The 18,410-nt window shown below is 41.6% G+C and overlaps 1 protein-coding gene across 1 annotated transcript in view; it reads left to right on the plus strand.

Moving 5' to 3' along the window:
* The window catches only part of LOC135933816 (protein NLRC3-like), a 225,038-nt gene that overhangs the window by 205,198 nt on the left and 1,430 nt on the right, over positions 1-18,410 (plus strand). The gene's annotated exons all lie outside the window — the stretch shown is intronic.

Genomic DNA, 18,410 nt, shown 5'->3' on the forward strand with positions numbered 1-18,410 from the left:
CATTCAGATGTGAAGCACTTTTATGTATTAAATTATGGTGCAATAATTCATTATAAGACTTCAGCTGTGAACTAGTTCATGCAGTAGGTAAGACATCCATCCCAGAGCAGGCTGGGAAATGCTTTAAAAATCAGTAAAATTATTTTAAAATGTCATAAAAATTCAGCTGTAGTCAAGCTTCGGCATTTGTTCCTTTGAGTTACTCAGAGTTAGAAAGTTACAGATGGAAAGATATTTCTTGAGACACAGAAGAGCGACACAAAAAAACATCACTTTGGAGCAGTTTTAGGATCAGATCAAAACAAACAGTTTATATAGGAGGCAAAACAAGAAAGATAATTTACTTTGTGAGACCTGAAGTTGTAATCTGAGTCAAAGACACTCCCAGGGTTCTTGCTTCATGGGTTCAGTGGAGAGATTTAGACCCTGACGTGTCTTGACTGATCTGAGTGTTAATATCTAAAATGGATTTAAAACTCGTTCAAGCAACTCAAGAAGTCCAGACGCTTTTCTTTCCAAGCTCCTTAGTCTACAATGACCTGGATGACTGAGAACCTTCACAGACACATTTAAAACTCGTGTTTAATTGCTGTTCACGTGTGTACCTATGTTTTTAAAACAGTGTGTTTTAAAAAGATTTTGACACGACAGAACAAGGAAACAAAAACTGCTGGTCAGATTTTATTTTGTGGGTTTGGGTGGAGACCATGATTTAAGCTGTGTGTTGCTGGTGTTAAGATAATAAGAGCATTTGTGAGAACAGAAGAAACCCCTGTCTTAGCTTCGTAAACCACAGAGAAGCTGCTGAGAGCCAGGTGGGAGTGGGTTTTGTAGGACATCAAGGGCTACGTCCACACGTACACGGGTATTTTTGAAAACGGAGATTTTCCGTTTTCGTTTTAAAAAATAATCCCGTCCACACGTAAAGGCAGAAATGAAGGAAAACGCTGCTAGGAACATGCCAAAGCAGCAGGTGGCGCTATATTCCTAACCGTGTAGAAATGTTGGCCAATCAGAAGTCTAGAAGCCTCGGTGGGAAATAGTAAACAAAGCTGGGGCATAGAAGCAGAACCGAGTCGTATGTGTGGAGGGACAGTAACTGTGTGTGTATATGTAAGCATTTAAACACTGCAGAGAGTACAATTAACAGTAACAATATTGTAGAAATTCATTTCACCGAAACAAAACGTGGCGCACAGCGTGATGTCAAAAAAGGCGCACACCTTTGACGCTGCGTTTTCTCCGTTTTTCTCGTCCACACGTAAATGCAAAAACGGAGTTTTAGAAAGAAAAAAAAATCTGCGTTTTCAAAAATACCCAGGTACGTGTGGACATAGCCAAGGACCAACAGGTAGCTGGTTCTACTGTTCTGTTATTAGTCATGTTCCTCATGGTTCCTCCACAGAGTGGACCAGCAGAGCTCACAGGTTCCCAGTGGTCAGTCTGCCCAGCAGCATCAAACACACCTGGACTCCATATTTATGGTCTGTACATGTACAACAACTACTTTTGTTATTAATATTAATAATAACAAATTAACAACTTTTACATCTTTCACATTTGTATGTTGTAGTTTTAGAAGCAGAGCCAGTTGTCCTTAAAAACAAAAGTTGATGGTCACACCTCTGCCTTCTCTAATCATTGGCCCTCAGCAATAATGATCCATATGAAAGTATTACTTGTCTAGTAAAGGTAGTGGGACAAATTTGGAACCACAACTCAACACTGTAAAACAAACTGTATAATTTACAGCTGAGCAGGCCAAAACAATGTTGGACTATGCTGTTGTATCTGTACCAGTGACTAATTTTACATGTTATCCATCGACTGATGCACGTGTTGGAAGTGTCCAGTAAATTATGTGGGCTACATAGATGACTGGAAAACACTGAAAACTTGGTCTTCAGGAATGGCATCTGTCTCACTTTGGATATAAATATCAATATATATCAACACCTGGATATCGGAGGTTTAATAGACAGACATGCATATGTCCTGAAAATTTGTCTACTATCACCTGTAGTGTTTTTTTTTTACTTGTTCATGGTTTTTGTGTGTTCTGCTTTGTTTTAGCTCTTTCCTGTATTCGTTCACTGCCAAACTAATCATAGTTTATGGGTGAACAAGGTATTCATATGAAATTCTGTTCCAGGTGCTCGAGGACAACATCATCACTTTTGTGAAAAATGAACTGAAGGAAATCCAGAAGCTTCTAAACTCTGATTACCGAGAACAGTTAGAGAGTCGAAAGGCGGGTGAGGATAGGGGCAGCAGGGAGGCTTTCGTGAACATCACACTAGACTTCCTGAGAAAAATGAAGCACAATGAACTCGCTGACCATCTAAAGACCAGTAAGAGGATTTCTGAGGATTTAAGAAGCTAGCGGAATTTGGATGTTTTTGTTTGAAAACATGTACATTTGATATTTCCATGAATTATTATTTTTATCCATTGGTTATTTTAGAAACTTTCATTAGGGACTCCCCTTGGTGCCAAGATGAACTTAAGTCTACTTTGAAGAAGAGGTTCCAGTGTGTGTTTGAGGGGATCGCTAAAGCAGGAAACCCAACCCTTCTGAATCAGATCTACACAGAGCTCTACATCACAGAGGGAGGGACTGCAGAGGTCAATGATGAACATGAGGTCAGACAGATTGAAACAGCATCCAGGAAACCACACAGAGGAGAAACAAGAATCAGACAAGAAGGCATCTTTAAAGAAACACCTGGAAGAGGTGAACCAATCAGAACAGTGCTGACAAAGGGAGTGGCTGGCATTGGGAAAACAGTCTTAACACAGAAATACAGCCTGGACTGGGCTGAAGGCAAAGCCAACCAGGACATCCAGTTTATATTTCCATTCACTTTCAGAGAGCTGAATGTGCTGAAAGAGGAAAAGTTCAGCTTGGTGGAACTTGTTCATCACTTCTTTACTGAAACCAAAGAAGCAGGAATCTGCAGCTTTGAAGACTTCCAGGTTGTGTTCATCTTTGATGGTCTGGATGAGTGTCGACTTCCTCTGGACTTCCACAGAACTACAATCCTAACTGACCCTAGAAAGTCCACCTCAGTGGATGTGCTGCTGATAAACCTCATCAGGGGGAAACTGCTTCCCTCTGCTCGCCTCTGGATAACCACACGACCTGCAGCAGCCAGTCAGATCCCTCCTGAGTGTGTTGGCATGGTGACAGAGGTCAGAGGGTTCACTGACCCACAGAAGGAGGAGTACTTCTGGACAAGACTCAAAGATAGGATGCAAGCCAGGAAGATCATCTCCCACATAAAGACATCACAAAGCCTCCACATCATGTGCCACATCCCAGTCTTCTGCTGGATCACTGCTACAGTTCTGGAGGATGTGCTGGAAACCAGAGAGGGAGGACAGCTGCCCAAGACCCTGACTGAGATGTACATCCACTTCCTGGTGGTTCAGGCCAAAGTGAAGAAGGTCAAGTATGATGGAGGAGCTGAGACAGATCCACACTGGAGTCCAGAGAGCAGGAAGATAATTGAGTCTCTGGGAAAACTGGCTTTTGATCAGCTGCAGAAAGGAAACCTGATCTTCTATGAATCAGACCTGACAGAGTGTGGCATCGATATCAGAGCAGCCTCAGTGTACTCAGGAGTGTTCACACAGATCTTTAAAGAGGAGAGAGGACTGTACCAGGACAAGGTGTTCTGCTTCATCCATCTGAGTGTTCAGGAGTTTCTGGCTGCTCTTCATGTCCATCTGACCTTCATCAACTCTGGACTCAATCTGCTGCAAGAACAACAAACAACCTCCAAGACGTCTGAATCAGGACAATCTGTAGAGAAACACTTCTACCAGAGTGCTGTGAACAAGGCCTTACAGAGTCCAAATGGACCCCTGGATTTGTTCCTCCGCTTCCTCCTGGGTCTTTCACTGCTGACCAATCAGACTCTCCTACGAGGTCTGCTGACAGAGACAGGAAGTAGTTCACAGACCAATCAGGAAACAGTCCAGTGCATCAAGGAGAAGCTTAGTGAGAATCTGTCTGCAGAGAAAAGCATCAATCTGTTCCACTGTCTGAATGAACTGAATGATCGTTCTCTAGTGGAGGAGATCCAACAGTCCCTGAGTTCAGGAAGTCTCTCCACAGATGAACTGTCTCCTGCTCAGTGGTCAGCTCTGGTCTTCATCTTACTGTCATCAGAAGAAGATCTGGATGTGTTTGACCTGAAGAAATACTCTGCTTCAGAGGAGGCTCTTCTGAGGCTGCTGCCAGTGGTCAAAACCTCCAACAAAGCTCTGTAAGTAAATATGTTGCCTATACTTTCATTTCCTTAAATACTGGTTTAAATTGACAAGGCAAAAACAATTAAAAATGGATGAAGTAATTAATTAATTAAAACATAAATGGTATATTAGGTTTGGTAAAACTTCACTTCCATACCAAATCTGTCACTGACACACTCGTAGAACTTCTCCAGTTCAGCTACAGAGTGGCTGGTCAACAATGACATTTACATGGCTGCAGGAAAAGCTCTCCCAGGTGAACATCGTGGCTCAAGAGTTGGGAGTTCGCCTTGTAATCGGAAGGTTGCTGGGTCGAGCCCCGGCTCGGAGAGTCTCGGTCGTTGTGTCCTTGGGCAAGACACTTCACCCGTTGCCTACTGGTGGTGGTCAGAGGGCCCGGTGGCGCCAGTGTCCGCCAGCCTCGCCTCTTTCAGTGCTCCCCAGGGCGGCTGTGGCTACAATGTAGTTTGCCATCACTAGTGTGATGTGTGTGTGTGAATGGCTGGATGACTGGGTGTGTAAAGCGCTTTGGGGTCCTTAGGGACTAGTAAAGCGCTAGACAAATACAGGCCATTTACCAATATGCCTGCTCCCATCTGCTTTTGGATCACTGACTTCCTGTGTAACAGAAAGCATCATGTGATACTGGTGGGGTTGAATTTTCTGTTAATAAAGTCTGCAGCATTATCAGCTGTGGTCAAGCCTTTTATTTCTGCGTGCAGGAGTGCAAACAGACAGCAAACATCACCGTTATACGGTCATTAGGGGCTCTGCACCTTTACACGTCACAGTGTCTCTTTTATAACATCACACAGAACTCCTGCATCTTCACAGTTACAACAATTTTTTGTCCCAACCACACTGTTACTGGGCAGGGAGCGACTCCCAATATCTGTGTTCCAGGAAGCACATGGCACTGGTCTTCCTGGGACTTTGACCCTTCTACATAGTTAAGCAGGCTACATCAGGTCATATTGACACACGTCCTTCACCTAAGAAACAAAAGGCTATAAAAATTCTACAGTGGAAATTCTAAGCACTTAAATCTAAATATAAGAATAAACTAGAAATTTCCCATCACAATGGGCAGGCATTGTACTATCTCTCCTAGTCTTTTCCATGTATACCAACAACCACATCTTCAGCCCCCTCTCTGTCAACCTCCCAAAGTTTGCAGATGACCACACCCTAACCCCTCACCTGCCCCGAGATAACCACCTGGAGCTCAGTGCTGTCAAAACTATGGAGAAGATTGCTAGCTTCAGAATGAAAGCATCCCCAGCAGACTTCATCTTCCTCCTCTTCCTTTATCAAGAAGGTACAGCAGAGGATGTACTTTTTGTGGCAGCTGAAAACATTCAACATTCAACCAGCCAAGTTACGTAAAGTGGACTCATACTCCTCAATCACTCTATCTTCACCTCCTCTATGACTAACTGGCATGGTGCTGTCACTGCTGAGAATATGGGCACATTGCACCATGCAAATTCTTCTGCTGAGGTGACTGGATGCAATCCACCTTCCCTCCAAGACCTGAACACCTCCAGAACAGAGATATGGGCAAATGTGGACCTCTCCCACCCCAACCAACCAACCAACCAACCTTTATTTATAAAGCACTTTTCATACAAAAATGTAGCACAAAGTGCTTTACATGGTTAAAAGCAGCCCACCCCACCCAGCCCTCCAACTCACTCCCCACACTCTCATTAACATAAATGATCATGGATACATACACACACATCACCCCCCCCCCCCCCCCCACACACAGACACACACACACAAAATTGGGCAATAAATATTAGGTAAAACCTAAATTAATAATATAAATAGAATAACAGGATATAATAAATAAGCATAAAATAAATAAACGTTAGGTAAAAGCTAGATTAAAAAGGTGGGTCTTGAGCCTGTTCTTAAAAAACATGTATGTTCTCTGCAGCCCTGAGCTGCAGAGAACGTACCAATAAAAGAACTTTAAAATCGATCCTGAAACACACGGGGAGCCAATGCAGTGATTCTAAAACCGGTGTAATGTGGGCCCGCCCTCTGGTCTTCGTCAGCACACGAGCTGCAGAATTTTGTAAAGTTGCAAAGGTGAAATATTCTTTTTGGGGAGACCAGAGAGCAGGGCATTACAGTAATCAATGCGACTGGTAATAAAAGCATGCATCAGCATCTCTGTGTTGGCCCGAGAGAGCATAGGGCGGACTCTGGCTATATTTTTTAGATGATAAAATCCAATTTTGGTTACATGTTTAATATGTGGGATAAAACCAAGCTCAGAGTCAAAAATAACACCCAGGTTTTTCACTTGTAGCAAAGGACATAGTGAAAATGCCTGTAATTTAGACAAGAGTTTCTCTCTCTGAGCCTCAAGACCGATGATTAAAACTTCAGTTTTGTCCTGGTTAAGCTGTAAAAAGTTTTCTGCCATCCAAGATTTTATATCTAGAATACAGTTAAAAAGGGCATCCATTGGTCTGGTGTCATCAGGAGACACGGAGATGTACAGCTGAGTGTCATCAGCGTAACTGTGGAAGTTCACTCCATGCCTCCTGATGATACCGCCAAGAGGGAGCATATACAAATTAAAAAGTACAGGGCCTAAAACTGACCCTTGGGGCACACCACATGTCATTTTATGGATCTTAGAGGAGCAAGTATCCATACACACCATAAAAGTTCTGTCTGAGAGATAGGAAGTGAACCAGTTGTGTACAGCACCAGAGAGGCCCACCATGTGTTTCAATCTGTTTAAAAGTATAGCGTGGTCTACTGTATCAAAGGCTGCGCTTAGATCCAGTAGCACCAGGACTGAGAGCTTTTGGGAGTCCCAGTTACATCTAAGATCATTTAAAACCTTTAGGAGAGCAGTCTCTGTGCTGTGGTTCACCTTTAATCCAGACTGAAATACCTCCAGGATCTGTCTATAATTCAAAAAATCATTAATCTGAGTAAAAACAAGTTTTTCTAAAATTTTACTTAAAAATGGTAAGTTGGATACAGGTCTGTAGTTATTAAAATCATTACAATCCAAATTGCTCTTCTTCAGAAGGGGCCTCACCACCGCCGTTTTAAAGGCAGCAGGGAAGACACCCAACTGAAGAGAGCAATTCATCATGTATAAAAGCTCAGCTTCAAAATATCCATAAAGTGTTTTAAAAAGTGAAGAGGGGATTGGATCTAAAAGACATGTGGTGGGTCTCACTGTGGAGAAAACTTTCTCAAGGTTCTCAGCATTAACCAGGACAAAGCTGTCCAGTGTCTCCTCAGGTACAATCGAGCCCTCAGATGTGTTTAAAATCATATCACGAGAAGATAAAATATCACATCTGATGGTGCTGATTTTTCCCCTGAAGTTGTCTGCAAACTACTCGCAGAGTGAGTCTGTGGGGTTCTTTGGGAGCTGTTAAAATCAGACATCATCTTTTTTTGTTCATCCCCTCTGACAGGATGCTGGCATCCATCACTTAACGGGACAAAAATAGTTTCGGAGAACATGATAATGTGTTTTGTTGTGTGTCTATGTTCAACAACTAAAGTGATTTCCTTTGATTAAAAATATTGTCTTTCAGGCTGGGCGGCTGTAACCTCTCAAACAGAAGTTGTAAAGTTCTGACATCACTGCTCAACTCCCAGTCCTCTACTCTGATAGAGCTGGACCTGAGTAACAATGACCTTGACGATTCAGGAGTGAAGCTTTTCTCTGCAGGACTGGAAAGTCCTCATTGTAAACTGGAAATTCTCAGGTCAGAGTTTAGACACTTCACACTTGTATTCATGACACTGATTTCCTTTTATTGTTATGGATTGCAGAATTAAGACGCAGATCCTGGAGACAGCGGGAAGTTAAACCAAAATCTACAGTGGCTTGCAAAAGTATTCGGCCCCCTTGAACTTTTCCACATTTTGTCACATTACAGCCACAAACATGAATCAATTTTATTGGAATCCCACATGAATGACCAATACAAAGTAGTGTACACTTGAGAAGTGGAACGAAAATCACAAATGATTCCAAAGATCATCAAAGGAGCTTGCAAAGAAAAGCGTCTGGACTTCTTTGAGTTGCTTGAAGACGTTTCACCTCTCATCCGAGAAGCTTCTTCAGTTCTAAGGTCAAATGGTGGGGAGTCCCACTAGGTTTAAATCTGGGACTCCCCACCATTTGACCTTAGAACTGAAGAAGCTTCTCGGATGAGAGGTGAAACGTCTTCAAGCAACTTAAAGAAGTCCAGACGCTTTTCTTTGCAATCTCCTTTGACTACGATGACTTGGATGACTCAGAACCTTCACAGACAGATTCCGAAGAACTTTTACAAATAAATACCTGCAAAGTGGGGTGTGCGTAATTATTCAGCCCCCTGAGTCAATACTTTGTAGAACCACCTTTTACTGCAATTACAGCTGCCAGTCTTTTAGGGTATGTCTCTACCAGCTTTGCACATCTAGAGACTGAAATTTTTGCCCATTCTTCTTTGCAAAAGTTCAGTCAGATTAGATGAACAGCGTTTGTGTACAGCAGTTTTCAGATCTTGCCATGGATTCTCGATTAGATTTAGATCTGGACTTTGACTGGGCTATTCTAACACATGGATATATTTGGTTTTAAATCATTGCATTGTTGCCCTGACTTCATGTTTAGGGTCGTTGTCCTGCTGGAAGATGACCCTCCGCCCCAGTCTCAAGTCTTTTGCAGACCCCAAGAGGTTTTCTTCCAAGATTGCCCTGTATTTGGCTCCATCCATCTTCCCATCAACTCTGACCAGCTTCCCTGTCTCTGCTGAAGAGAAGCACCCTCAGAGCATGATGCTGCCACCACCATATTTGACAGTGGGGATGGTGTGTTCAGAGTGATGTGCAGTGTTAGTTTTCTGCCACACATAGCGTTTTGCATTTTGGCCAGAAAGTTCCATTTTGGTCTCATCTGACCAGAGCACCTTCTTCCACATGTTTGCTGTGTCCCCCACATGGCTTGTGGCAAACTGCAAACGAGACTTCTTATGGTTTTCTGTTAACAATGGCTTTCTTCTTGCCACTCTTCCATAAAGGCCAACTTTGTGCAGTGCACGACTAATAGTTGTCCTATGGACAGATTCCCCACCTGAGCTGTAGATCTCTGTAGCTCGTCCAGAGTCACCATGGGCCTCTTGGCTGCAATTCTGATCAGCGCTCTCCTTGTTCAGCCTGTGAGTTTAGGTGGACAGCCTTGTCTTGGTAGGTTTACAGTTGTGCCATACTACTTCCATTTCTGAATGATGGCTTGAACAGTGCTCCGTGGGATGTTCAAGGCTTGGGAAATCTTTTTGTAGCTTAAGCCTGTTTTAAATTTCTCAGTAACTTTATCCCTGACCTGTCTGGTGTGTTCTTTGGACTTCATGGTGTTGTTGCTCCCAGTATTCTCTTAGACAACCTCTGAGGCCGTCACAGAGCAGCTGTATTTGTACTGACATTAGATTACACACAAGTGCACTCTATTTAGTCATTAGCACTCATCAGGCAGTGTCTATGGGCAACTGACTGCACTCAGACCAAAGGGGGAAGAATATTTACACACACCCCACTTTGCAGTTATTTATTTGTAAAAAATGTTTGGAATCATGTATAAGTTTCATTCCACTTCTCACGTGTACACCACTTTGTATTGGTCTTTCACGTGGAATTCCAATAACATTGATTCGTGTTTGTGGCTGTAATGTGACAAAATGTGGGAAAGTTCAAGGCGGCCGAATACTTTTGCAAGCCACTGTATATTTAGTTTGAATACCAAATCCAAAACAGAAGTTGAGCATGGGAAGTAATAGATATTCAAACAAACTGTGGTGAACAAAAAAAATAAAAAGAAAGTACACAGATGCTGTTCCAAATATCAAAGGGAAGAATTATTAAGTTTTATTTATTCACACAGTCTGGAATTTTTCATCACATATTTTCCAAAAATTGCCTAAAAAGATGTTTATCTTATACACTAAGACTCTATGTCAAAAGGCTTTACTTCAATAATACCCATTTATCAAACCTTATTGTTTGATACAAGTATTTTAAATATTTAGTTAAGAAAAATAAATGGATGATGACAAAGTCTTAATAACTGCTGATATTACAAACCCCATCCATTCTGTTCCACTTATACTTGTCAGGGTCATGGGGGGCAGGTTGGAGCTTGTCCCAGCTACCATAGGCAGAGAGGCAGGGTTCACCCTGGACAGGCCGCCAGTCTGTCACAGGGCTAACACATAGAGACAGGTAACCATTCACACACAGATTCACACCTATGGGCAATTGAGAATTACCAACTAACCTTACCCCATTAATTGCATGTCTTTGGACTGTGGGAGGAAGCCAGAGTACCTGGAGAAAACCCACGTAAACACAGAAACGCCCCGCCCAGCTGGTGGAACTCAGGACCCTTTGCTGTAAGACAACAGTGCTAATCACTGTGCCACCAATGATGAAGAAACTTTAATAACTGCTCATATTACAAACCAACTTAAAAAAAGATGGCACCTTTTTTAGGGAAGACCTTGCATATAAGCGAAAACAATTATTTAATTATTTTCTGAATTTGTACGTTTGTTCAAATATTTGTAAATGAGCAATCTCTATTTTTATAGCAGTTTCATTTTCATGGAGAGATGGAATAATCACCAAAAATTCAGTAAAAAATCATTTTACAAAAGATTGATTTACATTTTATTGAGGGAAATAAGTGTTTGATGCCAAATCAAACCATGACTTAGCACTTGGTTGAGAAACATTTGTTGGCAAGCACAGAGGTAAGATGTTGTTTGTAGTTAGTTACCATGTTTGCACACATCTCAGGAGAGAATCTGCCCCATTCCTCTTCACAGAAACTTTCTAAATCCTTCAGGTTTCCCAGCTGCTGTTTGTCAAATCAAAGCATCAGCTCCTTCCACAGGTGTTTAATAGGACTGAGGTGTGGACAATGGCTAGGCCACTGAATGGCCTCAATGAGTTTCATATTTAGCCAGTCATTTGTTTTGTTAGAGGTAATTTTGGGAGACTGTCATGCCGGTAGACCCATCTACAACCAATTTTCAGTGTTCTTGCTGTGATTCTCATGTGTTGCATGTGTGTTTGCGTTCTTAGAGAGGTTTCATCAATGTTTATGCATTAATCCTCATGAGCTTGTCTTTGCCTTCTTAAAGTTAATGCATTTTCTGTTTGTGTGTGTGTTTTTCTATTTGTTGCTTTTCCAGTGTTTCAGACTCCTTCACAATTCTCCACTTAACAGTCAGTTTGCTCTTTCCCAAATTTGCTAACCCAAATTTTTATTTCCCACCTTAAATAACAGCATTCCTTGTCTTCAGCCACGAGTCAGAGCTTGCTTGACTTGTGGGTAATGTGCTCAAATTTACCAGTTCTTGTTAAAATGCGAGCAGCTGCATGTTGCACCATCTGTAGACCTCTAAAACTTTTCTTTGGTAGGCCAGAAAGAAGAGCATTGCAATAATCAATACGGGAAGACACAAATACATGGACAAGAAACTCTGCAGTGTCGCTTGACAAAACTTGTCTGATTCTGGCTATGTTCCTCAAATGATAAAAGGCAGTCTTTGTTATCTCTTTTACATGAGATTTAAAGGAGAGCACCATGTCGAACCACACACCCAAGTTTTTTACCTTGTTCCTGCAATTTATGACACTGTCATAAATTTTCAAGATGAAATTTTGGGACAAGTGCTGAAATTTATGTGGCCCAATGACCATCAACTCTGTTTTATCAGTATTTAGGAGCAAGAAATTATCCGATAACCAGCCCTTAATTGCAGATAAACAACATTCTAGTTCAAAGACTTCAGCACAATTTCCAATGAAATTAAAGAACATAAAGCTGCAGGTCATCAGCATAACAATGAAAGGTTACATTAAAAGAACGTAAAAGAACACCAAGAGGCAGCAGGTACATAGAGAACAGCAATGGTCCAAGTACGGAGCCCTAAGGGACCCCATGCCCCACTGCACAAGTCTCGGAGAGATCATTTTTAAAACTAACAGTCTGAGACCTCCCAAACAGGTAAGATCTCAGCCATGATAAAACATTTCCTGTAATTCCAATAAAATGTTCAAGCCTATCCAATAAAATGCAGTGATCCACAGTGTCAAACATAGCACTTAGATCCAGCAGTAATAAAATTGAAGTGCGATCATTGTCTGCATTTACCAGCAGATCATTTACCACTTTGACTAAAGCTGTTTCTGTGGAGTGATTTGGTCTAAAAGCAGACTGAAATGGTTCAAACAGATTGCTTGTTGACAAATGCTCAGTGAGCTGCTTAAAAACCACTTTTTCAAAGATTTTAGATAAAAAAAGACAGATGTGAGATGGGTCTATAGTTTGCGACCATGTCAACATCCAGTCCAGGCTTTTTCAAGATTGGCACTACCTCAGCTGATTTAAAATATTCAGGGAAGACTCCGGTCGTCAATGAAGTATTTAAAAGAAACAGAATGTAGGGTCCTAATACTGACCACAGTTCCTTTATAGCCCAGGCTGGTAGAGGATCCAAAGAACAGGTTGTACATCAAGCTGCTTTTACAACCTTAGTTAATCCAGACAGAGAAATAACCTTGAAGTCACGGAACAGTTTATCAGCACCAACTGGCAAAGCAGCTGAGTAGTCTAATGAACAGCTTGAGGAGGGAGTAATCTGAGTCCTAAGTGTTTCAGCCCTGTCTCTGAAAAATGTAAGAAAGTCATGAGCTATCAAATTAGAACAGCAGAAAGTTGACTTACTCTCTGTAAGTTGCGACACTGTGTTGAAAAGGAGTTTTGAGTTATGTTTATGACTCATGATGAGATTTGAGAAATAATTTGCTTTCGCTTTCGACATCGCTGATTGAAGAGAAGACAATGAGTCCTTCCAAGCCTGGAGAAATACTTCTAGTCTGGAAGATCTCCAGTGACGCTCTGCTTTTCTACAATTTCTTCTCAAGTTCAAGAGCTCCTCATTTAACCAAGGCATAGGGTTCGTTTTTTGACATTTTAACTTCTTTACGGGAGCAACAGAGTCCAGTAGTTCAAGAAGTGTATTATTAAGATTCGCAGTCAAGGTGTCCACACATAACTCCTGGGTCCAACACATCAGGTAGATGTAATTTAACTCCAAGCAATGCTTCAGGGCTAATATAACAAGATGATCTGAGGGGCAATTTTCCCCTCTCAGAAGCTGGAGATTTAGGGATTAAAATATCAAATAAAATTGCTGAGTGGTCTAAGATAGGTAAAACACAATTTTCAGTCATTGATACATTCAGTCCGTAACCCAAGACAAGGTCTAGGGTGTGGCCCTTGCGTGTTGGCCCAGACACAAATTGTGTGAAGTTTAAGGAATCAATTACATTTAAGAAATCTTTGACCAGGGGTTTATCCTCACAACACAGAGGAATATTAAAGTCTCCCACTATAAGAATCCTTTCATAGTGAGCGATAAAACATGTCAAGAAGTCTGAAAATTCCGAAATAAACAAGTCATTCTATTTAGGTGGACGATGGATGACTATAATTAGAACCACGGGACAGCCTAAAGTCAGGAGTTGGGACTCAAATGAGGTAAAAACACCAGGACTTTGTATCTGTTTGCATTTAAAACTGTCTTTGACGATAGAGGCTACCCCCCTCCCCTCCCAGACAACCTGGGGGAGCTAAAGAAGCTGGCATCGGAGGGGCAAAGTTCCAGCAAGGGTGCCACTTCACCAACGCGCAGCCATGTCTCAGTTAGGAGCATGACATCCAGCTTATGAGTACCAAAAAAGTCCCGAAGAACATGAGTTTTATTTGATACAGATCTTGCGTTTAAGAGAGCTAATTTAACTCTCTGTCCCTCCGTGGTAGCGGGCAGTATTTGTAGGTTGTTCATATTTGCTCCACCTCCCCTCGTATCCCGTCGGCATGGCGACCAATAAAGCAGTTTCGGGTGAGCCTGCTCTGATGACGTTGGGTAAACAGGAAGAAGGTAGCGCTGTTTGAGGCCAAAATAAAGTCCTAAACAGCCAGGGTCACTGATGGTAAGGACCTGCTGCATCCAAGTTCTGACCCGAACACGCTTCCCAGAGCGCGTGCCCCACATTCGTCCACTTCGCCAGCGCTTCCGTTTTGAAGGATTCCAGGGGGGATCACGGCGATGCAGTTCCTCCGGTACCGACGCCAGAGGCGGCGGGAGTCCTCCACATTGCTCGCTAACGCTGGGGAGCTTCAGTAGAGAGTCACGGATATTAAGCAGCGTCTGTCGCTCATATGCCAACAGGGAGTGGGTTTTTTAAACTAGCAAGGACACTACTAAGAACACGAAACATAAACATTGCATAACCGAGAGACGGCGTGCCATGACATCCGGCGCAATCGTCATGGCTGGAGGAATGCAAATAGTGCAGAGTTTCAGCTAAGATGGGCCACAGAGGTTACTCACTACTTCCTTCTCTGGCATCTTCCATCCCCATAGTAACGCAGTAACGCAGCGTGCTTACGGGAAAGTAACAGCAATTTAATTACCTTTTTTGCAATAGTAATCCCTTACTTTACTCGTTACTTGAAAAAAGTAATCGGATTACAGTAATGTGTTACTTGTAACTACTATCCATCTCTGCTCTCATTATACATATTGAAACTTTGGTCAATAAAATTTTAATGCAAATTTGAGCTAGTTGAGCAGAAAATATTCTAAACTTTAGCTGACTTGAGATGAAATGACCCAGATGTGTAGTATTAAACAACTTTTAAGTGGTGTTATCAGGTGTGAATTTTCACATTATATTAAAAAACAAAAAACAAAAATGAACCAGATGGATGTAATGGTTGGATAACATTGTATCTCCAATAAAATAAATGAATAAATAAATAATGAAAGTCTTCGCAGATGATTTGTTGTTTTGTGTATCTGCAGTCTGTCAGGCTGTCTGATCACAGAGGAAGGCTGTACTTCTCTGGCCTCAGCTCTGAGCTCCAACCCCTCCCATCTGAAAGACCTGGACCTGAGTTACAATCATCCAGGAGACTCAGGAAAAAACCTGCTGCTGGCTGGACTGAAGGATCAGGGATGGAGACTGGAGACTCTCAGGTATGGAGAGAATGTGTGATAGAGGAGGAAGAGCTGGAAACATTTCCTGCGTCCTTCACTGAGTTAGTGTTTGAGATTATGTTACAATTTACAAATGCAGAAACATTTTCAGTTTGCTCCCAATAGAAACACTAGTCTAGTGAAAGAAAATGCACCTCTGTGCATTAAGTTTTAGAACATTGTTTTTCTTTAAGAAAGATACTTTCTTCATCACAGCTTTCTTCTTACTCCAGACAGGTGTGATGAAGAAAGGGCTGGGCTGTGTAAGAAATATAATAAACCTGAAAAATCTGAACAAATTACAGCCTTGGTTAAATGCCTGAATAGTTATACCAGAGAGATAGGTGTAAGCTCAGTGGCAGGGGATATTTATGAGATCAATCCCATCAAGACTGGAGATGGTTCAATACTGAAAAACCATATGGAAGAACCATGTAACACATAACAACGACATATACAAATGACAGGGAGTGGGGTAGAAAGTTCAATAATGTTACAACACAAGTGTGTAGATGGTTCTTATCCTGTGTGATGATGGAATCGAACCAACATCCTGTTTCTTTCAATGGAGGTTTTATAGAAGGTCAGTAAGATATTGTTACTGACGCAGAAGGACTTCAGTTTTTTAAGGAGGTACACTGTCTGGTGGCACCTCTGTGTTGCAGGAGAATCTCAGGTGGTTGTCGAAGATGATCTGTGAGTACTTGTACTCCATAATCTCCACTGATGACCCGTGGATAGTGGCAGAAACAGCCCTAGACAGGTCCCATTCTCTGCTTGAGAAGGTCACTACCATCTCTTTGGTTGACATTCAGCTCCAGCTGTGATGAGTTGCACCAGCTACACCCTTCTTGCACATGTTCTTTTCAGCTATTTGTTAATAAGTGACTTTTATGTATATATATGCCTGAATATATTGTGCTATTCTTAGTTAGTGTATTGTCTGTCTTTGTTAATGTTTGTTTATAATGGAGCACTGTAACGAAAAATAATTTCCCCTAGGGATCAATGAAGTATTCTGATTCTGATTAAAAAAAATGCTGCAGAGCTGGAGAAGGAATGTAAGCAGAGGAATAATAATGATAATAATAATAATAATAATGATAATAATAATAATAATAATAATGGGTTGCATTTATATAGCGCTTTTGGAGACCCTCAAAGCGCTTTACAATTCCACTATTCATTCACTCTCACATTCACACACTGGTGGAGGCAGCTACAGTTGTAGCCACAGCTGCCCTGGGGCAGACTGACAGAAGCGAGGCTGCCATATTGCGCCATCGGCCCCTCTGGCCAGAAAATGAGAGGAAAATGAGGGAGGAAGAGAAACAAAGCAGTTAAGTAAAAATCTAAATACACCCTTATTGTTTCCTTCCTAATTTTCCATCCTGTTTAAGATAAAATAACAGCCAAATGTTGCTAATCAAATACACTTGATTAATTGATCATCAGCAAATGTGAGTACCTCTATGAAAGCAGATGTTCTGGACAATGCTGCAGATTCACTCTGAGAAACATGTACAATGGGATGCAAAAATTTGGGCAACCTTGTTAATAGTCATTATTTTCCTCTATAAATCATTGGTTGTTACAATAAAAAATGTCAGTTAAATATATCTTATAGGAGACACACACAGTGATATTTGAGAAGTGAAATTAAGTTTATTGGATTTACAGAAAGTGTGCGAAAATTGTTTAAAAAAAAAAATCAGGCAGGTGCATAAATTTGGGCACCACGAAAAAAGAAATAAAATCATTATTTAATAGATCCACCTTTTGCAGAAATTACAGCCTCTAAACGCTTCCTGTAGGTTCCAATGAGAGTCTGGATTGTGGTTGAAGGTATTTTGGACCATTCCGCTTCCAATCATGGATGGCTCTCTTTAACTCACACCACAGGTTTTCAATAACATTCAGGTCTGGGGACTGAGATGGCCATTCCAGAACGTTGTACTTGTTCCTCTGCATGAATGCCTTAGTGGATTTTGAGCAGTGTTTCAGGTCGTTGTCTTGTTGAAAGATCCAGCCCCGGTGCAGCTTCAACTTTGTCACTGATTCCTGGACATTGGTCTCCAGAATCTGCTGATACTGAGTGGAATCCATGTGTCCCTCAACTTTGACAAGATTCCCAGTCCCTGTACTGGCCACACAGCCCCACAGCATGATGGAACCACCACCATATTCTGCTGTAGGTAGCAGGTGTTTTTCTAGGAATGCTGTGTTCTTTTTCCTCCATGCATAACGCCCCTTGTTATTCCTAAATAACTCAATTTTAGTTTCATCAGTCCACAGCACCTTATTCCAGAATGAAGCTGGCTTGTCCAAATGTGCTTTAGCAAACCTCAAGCAGCTCTGTTGTGCTGTGGGCGGAGAAAAGGCTTCCTCTGCATCACTCTCGCATACAGCATCTCCTTGTGTAAAGTGCGCCGAATGGTTGAACGATGCACAGCGACTCCATCTGCTGCAAGATGATGTTGTAGGTCTTTGGTGCTGGTCTGTGGGTTGACTCTGACTGTTCTCACCATTCGTCGCTTCTGTCTATCCGAGATTTTTCTTGGTCTGCCACTTCGAGCCTTAACTTGAACTGAGCCTGTGGTCTTTCATTTTCCATTGTTCCTAACTGTGGAAACAATCTTTGTCTTCAGGTTATTTGAGAGTTGTTTTGAGACACCCATGTTGCTACTCTTCAGATAAAATTAAAAGAGGAGAGAAACTTACAATTGACCCCCTTAAATACTCTTTCTCATTATTGGATTCACCTGTGTATGTAGGTCAGGGGTCACTAAGCTTACCGAGCCAATTTGAGTTCCAATAATTAGTTCTAAAGGTTTTGGAATCAATAAAATGACAACAGTGCCCAAATTTATGCACCTGCCTGATTTTGTTTAAACAATTATTGCACACTTTCTGTAAATCCAATAAACTTCATTTCACTTCTCAAATATCACTGTATATGTCTGCTATATGATATATTTAACTGACATTTTTTATAACAACCAACGATTTATACAGGGAAATAATGGCTATTATCAAGGTTGCCCAAACTGTAGACTGAACAAATATGGCTTG

Source organism: Pelmatolapia mariae, linkage group LG15 (genome assembly GCF_036321145.2).
Source record: "Pelmatolapia mariae isolate MD_Pm_ZW linkage group LG15, Pm_UMD_F_2, whole genome shotgun sequence".
In the NCBI taxonomy this organism is placed as follows: Eukaryota; Metazoa; Chordata; class Actinopteri; order Cichliformes; family Cichlidae; genus Pelmatolapia; species Pelmatolapia mariae.